The sequence below is a fragment of the Bombus affinis genome, chromosome 8, assembly GCF_024516045.1.
Source record: "Bombus affinis isolate iyBomAffi1 chromosome 8, iyBomAffi1.2, whole genome shotgun sequence".
Classification (NCBI taxonomy): Eukaryota; Metazoa; Arthropoda; class Insecta; order Hymenoptera; family Apidae; genus Bombus; species Bombus affinis.
In genome coordinates, this window is record NC_066351.1 from 6,151,158 (window position 1) to 6,165,572 (window position 14,415).

Sequence of the window (14,415 nt, forward strand, 5' to 3'; positions counted from 1 at the left end):
AATCAAATTATATACGTACATTTCAAGCGTAGCGGATTGAGTGCATAAAATACCTAGAATCATTTGACCTGACGCACTCATAATAACTAAAAATCAAGCAGCTGTGTTGTTTGCAAAAATACACAGAAATAATCATTGTCCGTAAAAAAGCTACATAAACGTGACAGCGAAAAACGAATTAATTGCATAGAGCCAGGTATACTTAAATGTTCTGCAACATACATGATATACATACAACCGATAAAGCTATATCGAAAATCGACGCACTGTAAAAACATTGTCACATGAAATACTTCTCGTTTAATATTCTTTAATATTTCACTGATCCATAATATATGAAATATCCGCTTATTAATGCTGGAATTGCCGGAGCAAAATGACCAATTCGGAATTTTTTATCTTTATGCATAATTTACGCCGGTACAGTTTTTGAGAATTTAATCGATTTCTATTTTGACAACATATGAGCAGACGTTTCTTTTCCTTCCTGCATTATATATTTATTCGTGTTTTTTTCATTTTAATAGTTTTTCGGTATATTTTTTACGCTTTTATCGTCAATCATTTCCAGTATTAAAATTGAATACTATATACAGTCCCGGGTTATTGAATTAGAATCATTCAAAACTTTCAATATTTTCCACCTTTTCGAATCACAAAATGATTCACTTCTGTCAAAACATTTATTAACATTGTTTGAAATAACAAGTTTCTATTTTATAAAGGATTCGAAGAGTTTCAATTCTTCCAATATGATGTTTATATATTCTTTTTGGGAAAGAATATCATAGACGAACGATATCAAACAATTTTTCGTCGAATTTGAAGAACTCGGTAAAGAGAAATAACAGTTTGATTGGTGGATTGAAAGATTATAGAACTGTTTGTTAGCAAAGATTTCAAACGTTCGAAGTTCTCTCGTGGGACAAACAATGTGAAGGACATCATAGGAAACGAGTGTGTAAATTTTTCAACACCATTGCTGACACAGAAACTTTTCTCACGAAGAATTTACTAAGTGGTTGAAAACGGACACTAAATCAAGAAAAGATAAGCCGCTTAATTTCGAACGAGATTAGTCTGGACGTTCAATCTCCTGTATCACCTTCTCTTTGGCACGTAACGGTACCAGTATCTCCAGCTGAAGTTAATCTCGGGATTAATCCAGAAACGAACTTTCATAGTACTACCATTTTTCCGTGTTCATATTTCCGGTTTACACATATCGCCGATTACATGGATTCTTCTTCACATTCAAAATTCTTGTAACCTTTCTATCCCATACTAGGAACAAAAAGGATATAAAAGAACAAAAAAAAGAGTATGTGCATAAGAAGCAAAACATAAATATGTAATTCCAGAGCGGAGCATCTTGATAATTAGACTAAATTAAATTTCGTACGCCACGTTGGATTCTTGTTATTTTCGTATATCTTAGCAATAGTGTTACGCCCCGAGGCTCACTATACGCCGTGTTCCTAACCGTTCCCCTTGGTACTACAGTGTCGCAGACAGATCGTCTTACATGACCGGCGAAATATACAGAATGTAGCGATAAGCGCTATCAACTATGCAGTCGTCGTCAAACAGCGAGTTCTAAAAAACATCGATTCGTCTTCGGTCCGTTATTTTACCTACACAACACACATAAAAAGGTGGCATACGTGATCACAGGCGCGAACGGTCGCGAAACCCGAGCGTAGTGAGGGTCGTCTCCAAGAGAAGACAAAGGAAAGAATCGAAGGGCAATCAGTATCATGCGAGGAGTCAAACCGAATGCACCGGGAGGTTCAGAGAAATAAAATCACGGTCGCTTAGTCAAACGAATACGTCGAGAAATATTATAAAGTCGCCTCTCGCTGACGCGTTTCCTCGCGATCGCGTTTCTTCGCGAACGATCGTAACGAACAGAAAGGATTAGATTTGCGTAGAAACTTCAAACAACAATGAATTGTCAACATGCGGCAATGAGGAAAACGATTTTGCGTTTACACGATACAATTGGATCTTTCGTAGTCGAATAATTTCCTATGCAATTCTACGCTGCTTTCGGTAAGCTGATATCAGCACGGTTTGCCGAGTCCATAAATTAAGCAACGAATTCGATTTGTGCTCTTTGATAATCCCTTCATTGCCATACGACAGACTTGGTCATTATAACTTTACCGTGCATTTGCGTATCGCACCAAACACATTATACCATATTGCGATAGAGAGATACGTTGTTATTTCTTTAAATGTAGCAAGCTTATGGTTAATGGAAACGTTCACCCATACATTCCCATTTCTGCATATATTGGACATTTTAATCACAGGTAAAATGCTTAATTAGCATCTAATAATTACAAAATGTGCAATGTAATACTTGTTAAGCATCTAATTCAACATCGCAATTAAGTGTAACATATGCAAACAATACACTAAACGGTCGTTAAGGCGCATATTTATTTACGAATTGCTGTGTATAACATATCCGATCAACAGGATGATTGAAAGTATTCGTCGATAGGAAATAATTTTCCGTTCAAAGAGAAAGAGAGAGAGAGAGAGAGATCAATTCATCCGAAACTCTGCTGTTTCCCTTGGGTTTTTCTCGAGAAAGATGTTACAGAATAACAAATGTTCCCACGAGCTGAATCAAGTCACCTAGCCGCGTTTCTTTGTCATCTCAGGTAAGCACAATTCAACCACAGAAAAGTGAGAACAGCTGACAAGTGTCGCGAGTTTACAAACGCATTCTTCATACTTTTTCATTCTGGAAAAACAACCAAAACGACTGAGAACGACCCTCTTATTGCTCTTTTACGAGCAAATAAATTTATCACTTTAGATCGAACTTGACCCTTCGTCCCTATTGAATACAGCAAATCGTGATATAATGCATTGACTTAACCTTCGATCCTAACCGACAGAAAATTGCAGGAGAAACTCCTGCTATTGTAAATGCGGCGTTCAATGCCTGATCTCGGATTAAACAAAAATTTAAATAGTATCTATTATCATGAAAAAAGGATTAAAAGGAATTTAACTCTTTACGTTTTTCGCTTTCTAACTCTTAGAAAAGACCAGTCGAGATGAATTTTTTAAAAGAAATAAATTAGTAGAATTACGTAAAAACATACACGTAGTAGTTACAAAATGTATTTGCAGATTTCTTTATTTTCCAATAAAATGTCCTAGTAGATTCTGTAAATTTTATTTTCATAGTATCAAATTTTCGCAGTCGTATGAAAGCACTATTAAATGATACGAAATTCAATATACTTGATCCTAATTAAGCAGTATGTAAAATAATAAATACATAATAAATACAATGTGTGCAAGTAGACATATATATCGGAAATAAACGTACAAAATATTGTCCCAACTGAATAGCCTGTTCTACACACGGCGTTGCTTTGCACACTGCGTTGCTTTTCAAAATTATATTCGCTCTTCTCTCATGCAAGAATTTTCCTCGGTAAATATAAAACGTATTAACTAACAAAAATTATAACAGTTCATATTTTGTTCGTGAGCCCAGAAAAAGCAATTTCAACGAAACGGTTTGAAAATTTCGTGCGTTTCGCTTACGAGACTTTCAACGATTACTTCCAACTCCCCCTTTTTAATGTCTAGTATCTTCATTGAAATATATGATTCAAAAGAGCATAAACAACGGACCTTTTCACAGTTCTCGCCCCTTTCCTATACTCGCGTTACGTGTTATTTTACGTATGTTCTTTAGACCTTTTTCTCGGCTCTCGCCCTTTAGAATTCATGAAACCGCCGGACAGCGAAGCCGCATTTTCATGCACATGCATATTTTTCGTATTTCGCTTCGGTGTGACGATCTTTCGCGTTATCGCGACTATAACACATCATCACGATCGCGAAAAACTGGATTTACACTTGAAGGGAAAGAATCATCCATAGTCGACAAGGGTTTCAAGGGTCGGCGATAATAAAGGCAGGAGAAAAAGCTCTAAACACGAGAAGGTGTTTCGAGCTGAAAGCTATTTCGATAAATTCACGATAAACTATCTGCCACGAGGCGTTCACATGCCCACACCCTTCTCACTCCGCAATTTCCCGAAACTGCCGGCAGTATTTTTCTGTATATCCATATTCTTTTTTTACAGGAATTGCAAAGCAGACGTAAAACCGTCGCCGACGGGTTATGGCTTAATAGGGCCGCTTTGTACTTGTCGCGAGGGGAAGTAAAAAAAGGAGAAAACAGCTATTCTACTCCCAGAGTGACAAGCAAAAACGAGAACGAACAGTTGGGTGAAGGAGGGGAGGGACGAAGGTCGATAGCTGGTTATCACATCGCGAACAAGTGTTAGTAAAAAAGGATCTGGCATGAGAAGAATCAAAGTGTAAGAGTAAAATATAATTTACCTACTTTTTTTACTTTTAATAATCTATGATATGTATAACATATGTATACAATAGTAGGTAATTCCATAAGTAATGTGATTATATATATGATTTTAAGATGTCAAAGGTAGTAAAAATTTGTTGACACTGGATCTACAAAACATTTAATATAGATAACATGGTAATTTTTCCAATTATTGTAGTATATTATTCTATTACTTCCAGCTAGAAATTGCAGTGCTTTCTCGTTTGATCTTACTATGCAAATTGAACATGTAAAATAAAAGCTAACATTGCTTATGGAATGGCTTTTGGTAAAATACTATGTATATATTTAGTAAAATATCATGTTGTAGAATAAAAGTAAGATAAAGTAGATAATGAGTTATGAACATGATAAAAGGGTATTCTTCTGACTTATGCCGTTAAGATGGATGGCATAATCGAGTAAAGTGGTTTTAGCTCGATAATCGGATTAGCACATTCTTTTTCCGCTTATATAAGTAATAGAACATGGCGTGCATGTTTAAGGGAATAAAACAAACGCCAAGAAGCTTTAGATTACCTACAAGTACATAAGAAAATAAATTTAAGGAGACTTAACGGACTATATCTATATTTTAGGATGGAGTGTGTAAACACTAAACGTGTTTTCTGAATAAACAAAGTACTAAGCATCTCGCTTCTAGTCCATTTCGATAGCTTTTGCTTTCGTACACAGCCGAAGGTTGCTTTGAAGCATATATTTTTCCCCCTCAATTTCAGATTCCATTTAAAACGCACAAAGTGATTTTGAAATAACTTTAGAAGCATGAGGAAACAACGTTTCTCTCTACCAATGTTAAATTCTAGGAAACAGTATGTGAGAAAATATTATTTTTCCCGTATATTATAACTACGATTATTATCGCATAACGAATCAAAAAATTAAATCAACCTTTAACTACAGACGTTTGTATTTTTATTATTGTCATGAATATTTGAACCATCTAAAAGTCAAACTCTCCCTCTCTCTCTCCCTTTCACTCTCTTAGATTAACTCAATCGGGAGTAATCGCTTCATTTCTGAAGTATTAAAATACTTATGGTCATCATGCAACTTAATATTAAAATTAAGAAACTTTAAATTAGATGCAGTTGATCAATTTGACTTTTGAGTAGATCATTTACTAGTTATTTATAGTCATCACAAATATCATACATATTTTGTAACTTTATTGATTAATTCTGCGTCATAAAAGTTCATTTTGATATAACTAGTTTGTTCAAGAAAGAAAGGTAATAATATTTCATATATATAATTCAAATAATTTTATATCTTTATGAATATAATTTAAAAAATGTAAATAAATTCTTAATTCAACTCAATACTGACTTTGAAAATTCATCACTTGATTGTGATAATGGAATAAAAATTGATACCCTTCTGAGAGTCAAGTAGTTTATACTTAAAGGTTAAGTATATTATAACATATTAAACATAACTTTTATGAAAAGAATAACTTACTCATCGGAGAATATTGTTGAATATTTTCGTCGGGTATTTGCTCTGAATTACTTTTGCCGCCTTCTCATCCAATGCGAAAACTTTCCTGTCAGGGATCGTAATCCTAACGGAAGTAGATCTCCGTGCAAAGTAAGAAGCAGAGAAAGATGGAATGGAATTTCAAATAGCCATATCCACCTATACACGCAAACTCTGCTATGTTCGCGATGGTGTTAGTGCAGAGAGAGTCAATCGATGCTGAGACTCGTCACCAATCAGCTATCAGTGTATAAGAGTCCGGGTTACTGGGGCATGGCGTAACGTAACGAGCAGGGTGAAGCCAAAAAACTAGCGTTTACGATCACGAAGCTCGCGAACAATGACGCTCTAACGTTCCATGCACCGACTCGACGTCTAGTTATCCCCGTTTCTAGTTACGAAACGACCAGTCACGCGGCAGGTTAAAACAATTATTTTCTCTGGGCGAAACGGGCGAAACGGTTTCTTTAATCCACTTACACTGTCGTCAACTTTCCAAATTTGCCATCGTGCTACTTCCTTTAGGGATTACGAGTGACCTGAAACATCCTCCATAACGTTCTACGCACTAATTTCGTAAATGGGTTAATGGTCGTCGTAAAACAAAACCGAGAGTACTTCTTGCGATAAACACAGTAATATCCTTATCGTTTGTCGCCGGAGAATTCGCGGGAAACAAAAGTGCTACAACAACGCCACCTTCGTTGTCTGCGATTCCATTTAAAACATCTTCGTGACTGGCACCGTCAGCATATGGTCGTTAAACAACACTATTATACACAAGACACGAGAAAATGATAAAGTTATACAGAAACAGAGTGTACTGAAATGTCATCGTACGTTGCACGTCGCGATTCATATGAAGTATACGAAACTCCGTAATATATTACGGTCAACGAGACGTGTGAAGACATATATATATTGTACGCAATAGCACGAGGTACACAATCGTAGACCGATAAAGCAAAATACGACTGAGTTTGTTTTGATGAACTTGAACACAATTCACTAGAGAACGTTTAAGTCGACTGAGCGGTAAATTAAACGTGTGTATGTTGATCGTAGCAACGAAAATCGACGAATTTGCACGAGCACTGTGATTCCTTTGAAATTCGTAATGATACCTGCGACAGTGGCATCTAGTGGCCGCTTGCAGAAAGTGATTGTTTCGATTGTCGAAGGGTATCGATAGCTCTAACGCCAATCACAAAGCTTAATAACATGTAATTTGTTGAATGATCCTTTCATGGCGTTTTTGTGATGTTTTGTGGTATTTTCGTGGATAATTGTGTGTGTTCTGTTATGAAGGAGTGCTGTAGAAGAAAGGAGAATGTTCTTCAATCAATTTCTTCTTATCAAGTCTTCTTATCAAGTAAGTAATATTTTTATGAATTACCTTAATCTCTTACACTTAGTACATTACTTGTGCTTGCACAATATTTTTAGTGTCATGTAAGTCCTATCTTGTAATGTATCCAGTTTACAAAACTATTAGGCACGAATTTTGTATTTAAAAATATTCTAACATCATCAGTTCATATATGTATCGTGAGTATTATATTTGGGAAGGAGTAAAACATCAAATACATATGTATACATATGTATGTATATGAAAATGATATAATGACAAGGACTCGTCTTGATTTTTTCAATGAACATTTTGTTGTCGAACATTTTGTTTATAAATAATATAATGTTTTAAAGTCTGATAAATAATATGATTTAGTAATACATATATAAATAACAAAAGTTAATACTTCTCTCCATAAAAAATATTACTAAAGTAAATTTGTTTTATAAGTACGTCTGATTATCAAGTTGATGGAAAGAGATATTGCAATGTTTTCCGAGTGCAAAAGATTAAGATCATTTTTTATAAAAATGAGACACAATCAATTATAAAACTCAGTGTAACGTAATAATTTCAATTTATTAATAATATACAAAAATTAGAAAAAGAAAAATGCTTTTTAATCTAAACAATGTAATCAGAATTCACTTTCAACAATTACAATGTACGAAGAACAGTTTTTATTCTACTTTTTGTTAGAATTTCTTTATTTGAAATGTTATGTCTGTTCAAAATGTTGAGTCTATGATATCAATATCATGTGAAAGTTCGATCTAATACAGCCAACTAAAAATTCGAGGGATTCAGTGCTAACAGACTTGGTTACATAGGACTCAATATTGGCGATCCTACTCTAGAACCTAATACAGATCATCTTAAACACTTGCAACCTGATACAGCCTCACACAATCGACTATATAGAACACGATGCACTAAACCCTGTACTTAATACGATACAGACTAGCTACCTCAGTGATCAAATACCAACATTAGACTCGATGCACTCAAATCTACACTCATGAAACTCGAATAAGATATGAAATTCACCCAATTTGATATTTGTGAAATATGATACACCTAACTCATTCTTAAAACTTTTAGAATTTTCTAGAAATAATCGCGATTGTTATAATCCTGTGAATTTCGCAAAATTAAGTATATAGAATATGATCATGAATATGTAAAATCAAAAAAATACTTCTAAAACATTCGTAATTTTTCAGATGTTTAGCTCCTCGTAATTTAAAAAAATTGAAAAATGTTTCAAATTTTCAAATGATAGATCATAAAGATACCTTTAAAACACTCGCAACTTTCTAAGTACTATAGTTTCTTGTAATTCTCAAGAATTATAGAATTTTTCAAATTCTCGAGATTCATATAATCTTTAGGTTATCTAGATTTAAAAATTAAATTTTGCTACCGGTAATTTCTACAAATTAGGAACGATAGAAAGAAATCATCACGTTTCATTGAACTAGATTCTACTATTCATGATTTGAATAATGTAACCGTTATTATCAAATCACATTTTGCTGTTGTATATTTTAATAAATTATCTATTAATGATTCCTAATTCAACTTGCGCGGCTTTTGTTTTTGATTAAATAATACACTTTAATGATATCGATGAAATGAGATTATTTCGCACATTTAAATTGGGAAGTGCTCAGTCAATTTTCCAGATTGTTTTACTTTTAAATACATACGCCGTTCGTACACTTTTATTTGTTCATTACATTATTCCATGCAATAATTACAGAGAATGAAAGTATAATTTCCATATAAATTAAATTTATTCACATTGATATACATTTGCAACGTCAATTCCAGAAGCTTAATGTTTTTATCAGAGTAAATACTGAATTTTATTTTATACGAAAATTATATCTCTGTGTATGTCTCAATTAAGCGCCCGTAATCACGCCTAAATTAATTTTTTAAAGTAGAAAAAATATAGTTATGTTTCGAAATGCTAGGAGATCTGGTAAAATATACATATAGATTAAACAATTATTAAGCTCAAGAAATACATCGAACCCTCGAGTACACGCATAAATATGCATGTGTGTACATACGTTTGCGCATATCTGAATCTGTATACTCTCGCAGGTATAGTGATAGATCTATGCATAACCATAAATACGTATACCTATATAGACAGTTTACATAGTTTATTCATTTCCATGTAGACGGCAAAATATTCTATTAATTTGCAGAATTACCAAAATATTATAGCAAATGTGCATTATGCATAATGAATGTAATAGCATCTTTCTTTACCTTATTCTGTACCTCTCTACCTAATTAATCTATCGATCCCTGTCACCTGCTACGTCAGAGGATTTGTAACGTGGTGAGGATTCTGGTCTCTCGAGGAATCGATGCTATATCCATGCTGACTAACACACATCCCTCGACAAATGTATACACACGACTTGTGTGTACACCGCATATCGAAACGAATGAAACAGCGTCAACACGTCGGAAATAGGGAGCATATTCCGTATTGGTAGCAATATTGCCAATCGATATCCACGTAGATGCACTTCATTGAAAAAATCCGAAGTATGATAGACATGTATGGATGTGTTGAAAATAAAGTCACGTTCGAAGTCGATCACCTTTAGAGTGGGCATAGAGAAGTTGAAAAATTGTAAGGGAATTAATGGGTGGTTGGTACGTGAATAAAAGACAGCTTACGTATTTCCAGCTAAGTTTGTCCGTTTGATTAGAAAAATTTTATTGATCATTGCAGAGTAGATCTTTATTTAAAGATTAGGATCTTTTTGAATACAACGAATTTGGTGTTAGGTATACTTTATACAAGATGTCCCATCTAATTCTACCATCCTTAATTACTCTCGTATTTGTCACGATACAAAAAATCCTGGCTGTAACATTCGTCAATTATCTTTTCCTGTTATCGATAAAAATATTCAATATCGTATCTGACAATCCACTCGAAATATAGAACAAAATTTCACGTGATTGTGTGTTTCCGTTTACATGTATTTTTTCAGTCTACAACTAGGTACTGGCAAATTCTTCGCTAACGAACATGAACAAAATAAACGATGCCCTCGTGTTTACAAGTTGAATGGCGTTGTTAGAATTTCATATAATAACAATGTACTAATGAATCAAAGCTATCTTCTGTTCCTGAAAAAAGCCAGTAGTCAACTACTAAAATTTCGTAATTCTAGCTGCGTAAAGATATTACATTTTTTTATTTGCAATAACGTTTCTATGAAAAACAACAGAATTTTATCACACGACTCCTTATATTTACTGTATATCCGTGCATTCGAAAGCAAAAAGGAAAAGAAAGCAGTAGTTCCAAGATACAGATATGCAACGAACCATGCATACAATACGAATAACTCGCGAACTTCTTAAAAATACTAAAATATGATAACGAACTTTATTCGTATTCTTCGAAAGAGGTATATTATAAGAAAAATCAAAGATCAAGTACAATCAACTGATTCGTTGCCTCCCCTGTTTATACCATCTTTAAGTCGTTCAAACAGCCCTTATACATCGACACAAGGGAGATGGTACATAGGACGACCTAGATATACCATGCAAGATGCACTTTGCCGTGTGTCAGGCTCTCCTTCCTGATCGACAACGGCGACGATAGCTAGTAACTACTATAGAGATAGTAACTACTTGGAGCCACTCGATGAAACGTATACAAGGACGCGCTTGCGGATACATTTGCGGATACAGGGTAAACCGAGTGAATACACTGCACAGGTGGCGAACAGTAAGAGCATACGCTACGCTGCACGCCTATAAACATGGAAGCCCGATCTGCCGATCCGTTTTGGTTACGCATGAAACACCAGTGGAATTGTGCACGAGACGATGCCGCACCGGTCCTGAATCCTCGTGGGAACGCTTAAACGCTCTTAACGATCATCCTGTCCTCTCTGTTTTGAGATCGATAGAAATCGCGGGTGCAGTCAGAAAAGTAAGCCATTATCATCTCATTCATCGTCGATTATTCTTACTGATTATCCTTCTGATTTATAAATACCATCAAGAAACGGTACAAATAATTTTTTATTTGTTTTTTAACAAGCGTTCGATATAAACGCTTCAATTATCGTCCTAGTATATCTTCGTGCCTCGAGTTTCTATAATTCATATTAATACCACATAGGTGAGGTGCGTTTGGAACAATTATCTTGTTCAAGCTGTATTTTTTAAATTAATCAGAATATTCATATGAAGATTTGATGGTGTGTTAACTATTTCCGATCCTATACTATGCGGACTTAATATTCTATTTCATTCAATTCCTTTGAGTTTTAATACATGAAACATAGTCTTTTACATTATAAATTAATTTAATAGCAATATACCAACGTACATACGTCATTAATTCCGAAATTATGAAAAAGCAATTGGGTCAAGGGTTTTTGATTATTACTTTTACATGAATTGCTTATTGCAATATGATCGTTTCACATAGTATGCCAATTGCTCATTGAGATATTAATTAAAACCGTTGAATGTAAATTACGCAAAAAGTTTCGAAGAATATAAACTTCGAAGAGTTAACGATAACTCTATGCGAGTACATTAAAACTATCGGTGCATATTGACATTCCGCCTTAAAATGCATGCATCTTTAGGTAAATTGCAGAAGTGACAATCGAATCGTCGGAAGTCAACGAAGACTGGAATAAACAGAAATGTACAAAGAAAGTGCGAATCATGAATTTAATCGGGTGGAAATTCATCAGAAGCGCGACGATCGATGAATATTTAAAACATCAACGGTTAAACTAAGCCACCGTCGATGCGGCCGAACAAAAGCTCGATTGTTGGCTATGGATAGGTGCGGCAAAACGATGTACACCTCTGTGAAAATCCTCTTTCTATGCCTAGCACGTTCGTCCACTTGTTTGCAGCTTTACCGCTCTCTTGGAACGAAGAATCGACAGCGGTACGGTTTTGGTGTTTTCTTCTTCTGTATTTCCATTCAGGGACAACCAAACCAAGAAACCAGGAAGTCGAGCCGAAACAGAGGAAGGATTTGAATAAATTATTTGTCGTCGTAAATCTAAATCCTCTGTGACCAGTTTCTTCTTCCTCGCGCCGTTGAACTCGAAACGTCTGTACGCTCGGTAGGTACAGAGTCTGGCTCTTCCGTACAATGTCGTGCTTTTTGATAGGAAACGATTCGTTTTACTCAACGGATACATCATTCCCTGTTGACGAGAAAGCCAAATCGTTAAAACAGCATATGTTTGACTGATCGACGTAAGCCGTGATATATCGCGATGGAAACATGCGTCAAAGATGGATAGGTGGAATAAATGCGAACTTTCCTTGACAGTTTAAAAACAACAAGAAAGTTTCATCCTATTTTGTTCGGGTATAGCATAATCGATGAAAAATACCGGAGCTACCGAGTAGTTACTATACGCAACATGGGAAAAGTTTACAGAGAAATCTATGCAAACGCTTCAAAGTGTTCCCTGGTAAATATTACACGCGACTTGGGGAACGGTTCTTCAACTTCTGCAAGCGAAAATGGGAAAATCTTCGAGAACAACTTCTTCCAAAAATAAACGTCCGTTCTTGAGTAAATCGTACCAGCCAAACTTGAAGAGATGGTTCGAGCAATCGAAATGTATAGTACACTCGTACATACGTGTGTGTACGTATACGTATGTAGTAGCTAGGAAACCCGTCGACTCATCGATTTCTTGGTCGTCCAAAAGCATCGACAGCTTCTTCCTCCAGAACATACAGGAAGGGTTCGAACATAGAGACGAAGATCAAATAGAGCTCCTTCCTTCCTAGGATCGCTCCGCTCTTGGCTCATCTTAAACCATTTCGACCGACCACTTTCATCGCTATAAACAACGTAACCTCTAGTCTTGCGCTGCAGAAGAGCTTTCCACCGTCCCACAATTAATCGTCCGATAATATACTCTTGTGTAAGCGATTTAATCGAGCTGGTGAAATGTCTTAGGCATTAAATTTCATTCCACACTCGTTGATAAAGAATTAACCAATGTACGTGGTATGCATAAAATGTACACGTAAGAAATTGATAATAAAAGGACGCGTAGAGGAGGAAACCAAGGAAAGAGAAGACGTAATTCTGATCCTATCGGTGAAACGATTGTGGACGGCAGAGAGAGATATCGGTAGCAGACCAATTTCATGACGACGCCAGCCGTGAATCACTGACCGTTTGGGGACACTTAAACAGCTATATCGAGACACACAGGAAGGTATGTAGGCCGCGTTCAGGTGCGAATATCGTACACAGGCCGCCTAGACGATTGTATATACATCGCGAAATCTAGCAATCCGCTGAATAATTGCTCAATTCAATACGTAATCATGCTACTTCCTGTTCGCTACCCTCCGTTCATACTGTCTGCCTTGCACGATCGCTTGCCTACCTCCCAATAGGGATATAATCCCGTTTAAGCCGGTTATAAGCATACCCTAGTACGAGGTGGAAGTACATTATGTTCATAGACCTGCTACACGTACGAAGACTGCACGCCCTTTAAGCTACTGGTACTACGTCTTCCGGAATTTCTCACTAACAGAGAGTTTCATTAATCAAGCTTTCTGGTATCGATACATCCTCTGGTAAATTAATTTTCATCGTTGAGTATTCTGTGATTTTGAGCGTTTAGATGCAGTGAATATTTTACTTGGAACTAGTTTCGTATTTGGTTCATTGACTAATATTTACCTAGAATCTACCTACAAAGTGAAATTGAACCATGGTTGTATATAAGTCTTGCTCATTAATAGAAATTCTCATTAAAGTCGTTATTCAAATATTCCTGAATATTTCCTAATTGCATCCTTAATTACACAATTAATTGTAGATACGTCGAATTGTTTTACAATATAGCGTAATCTTTGTTGTTCTTGCTGCACCTACACCACATCTTTCTTTTTCTTTTATTGGTGAAATTTCTTTTCTGAAACGTTATTCCCCTGCGTTATTTTCTTCCCTTCTAGAATTTCTTTCCTTGTGCATTTGCATTGTTTTCTCTATCCTTGAAATTCCTCCTTTCTTTAAACGCTCGAGCTTGGTTCTCTCGTTTCAGAATTCTTGTTAAGTATCCCAAAATCATATAATATCTTTCTTCAAATGAAAAAGTTTTTTGAGTCTCAATCTTATCATAGT

At 35.4% G+C, this 14,415-nt stretch overlaps 2 protein-coding genes and 1 long non-coding RNA gene across 5 annotated transcripts in view; 2 read left to right on the top strand and 1 right to left on the bottom strand.

The window, feature by feature from the left end:
• Window positions 1-14,415, bottom strand: part of LOC126919631 (glutamate receptor ionotropic, kainate 2-like) — a 283,328-nt gene that overhangs the window by 250,455 nt on the left and 18,458 nt on the right. Inside the window, exon 1 of one of the 3 annotated variants that reach the window (XM_050729103.1) lies at window positions 5,867-6,363. The exons of the other annotated variants lie outside the window; for them this stretch is intronic. The gene's annotated coding sequence lies outside the window, so the exon portion shown is untranslated. Of the gene's footprint in view, window positions 1-5,866; window positions 6,364-14,415 lie in introns of those variants that run through there. 3 annotated transcript variants of the gene reach the window in all.
• LOC126919637 (uncharacterized) lies at window positions 1,662-5,305 on the top strand. The gene is made up of 2 exons (XR_007711740.1): window positions 1,662-2,672; window positions 4,122-5,305. It is a non-coding gene; the product is annotated as an uncharacterized LOC126919637 (long non-coding RNA).
• The window catches only part of LOC126919632 (glutamate receptor ionotropic, kainate 2-like), a 148,761-nt gene continuing 141,384 nt past the window's right edge, over window positions 7,039-14,415 (top strand). Inside the window, exon 1 of the mRNA XM_050729108.1 lies at window positions 7,039-7,256. The gene's annotated coding sequence lies outside the window, so the exon portion shown is untranslated. The remainder of the gene's footprint in view (window positions 7,257-14,415) is intronic.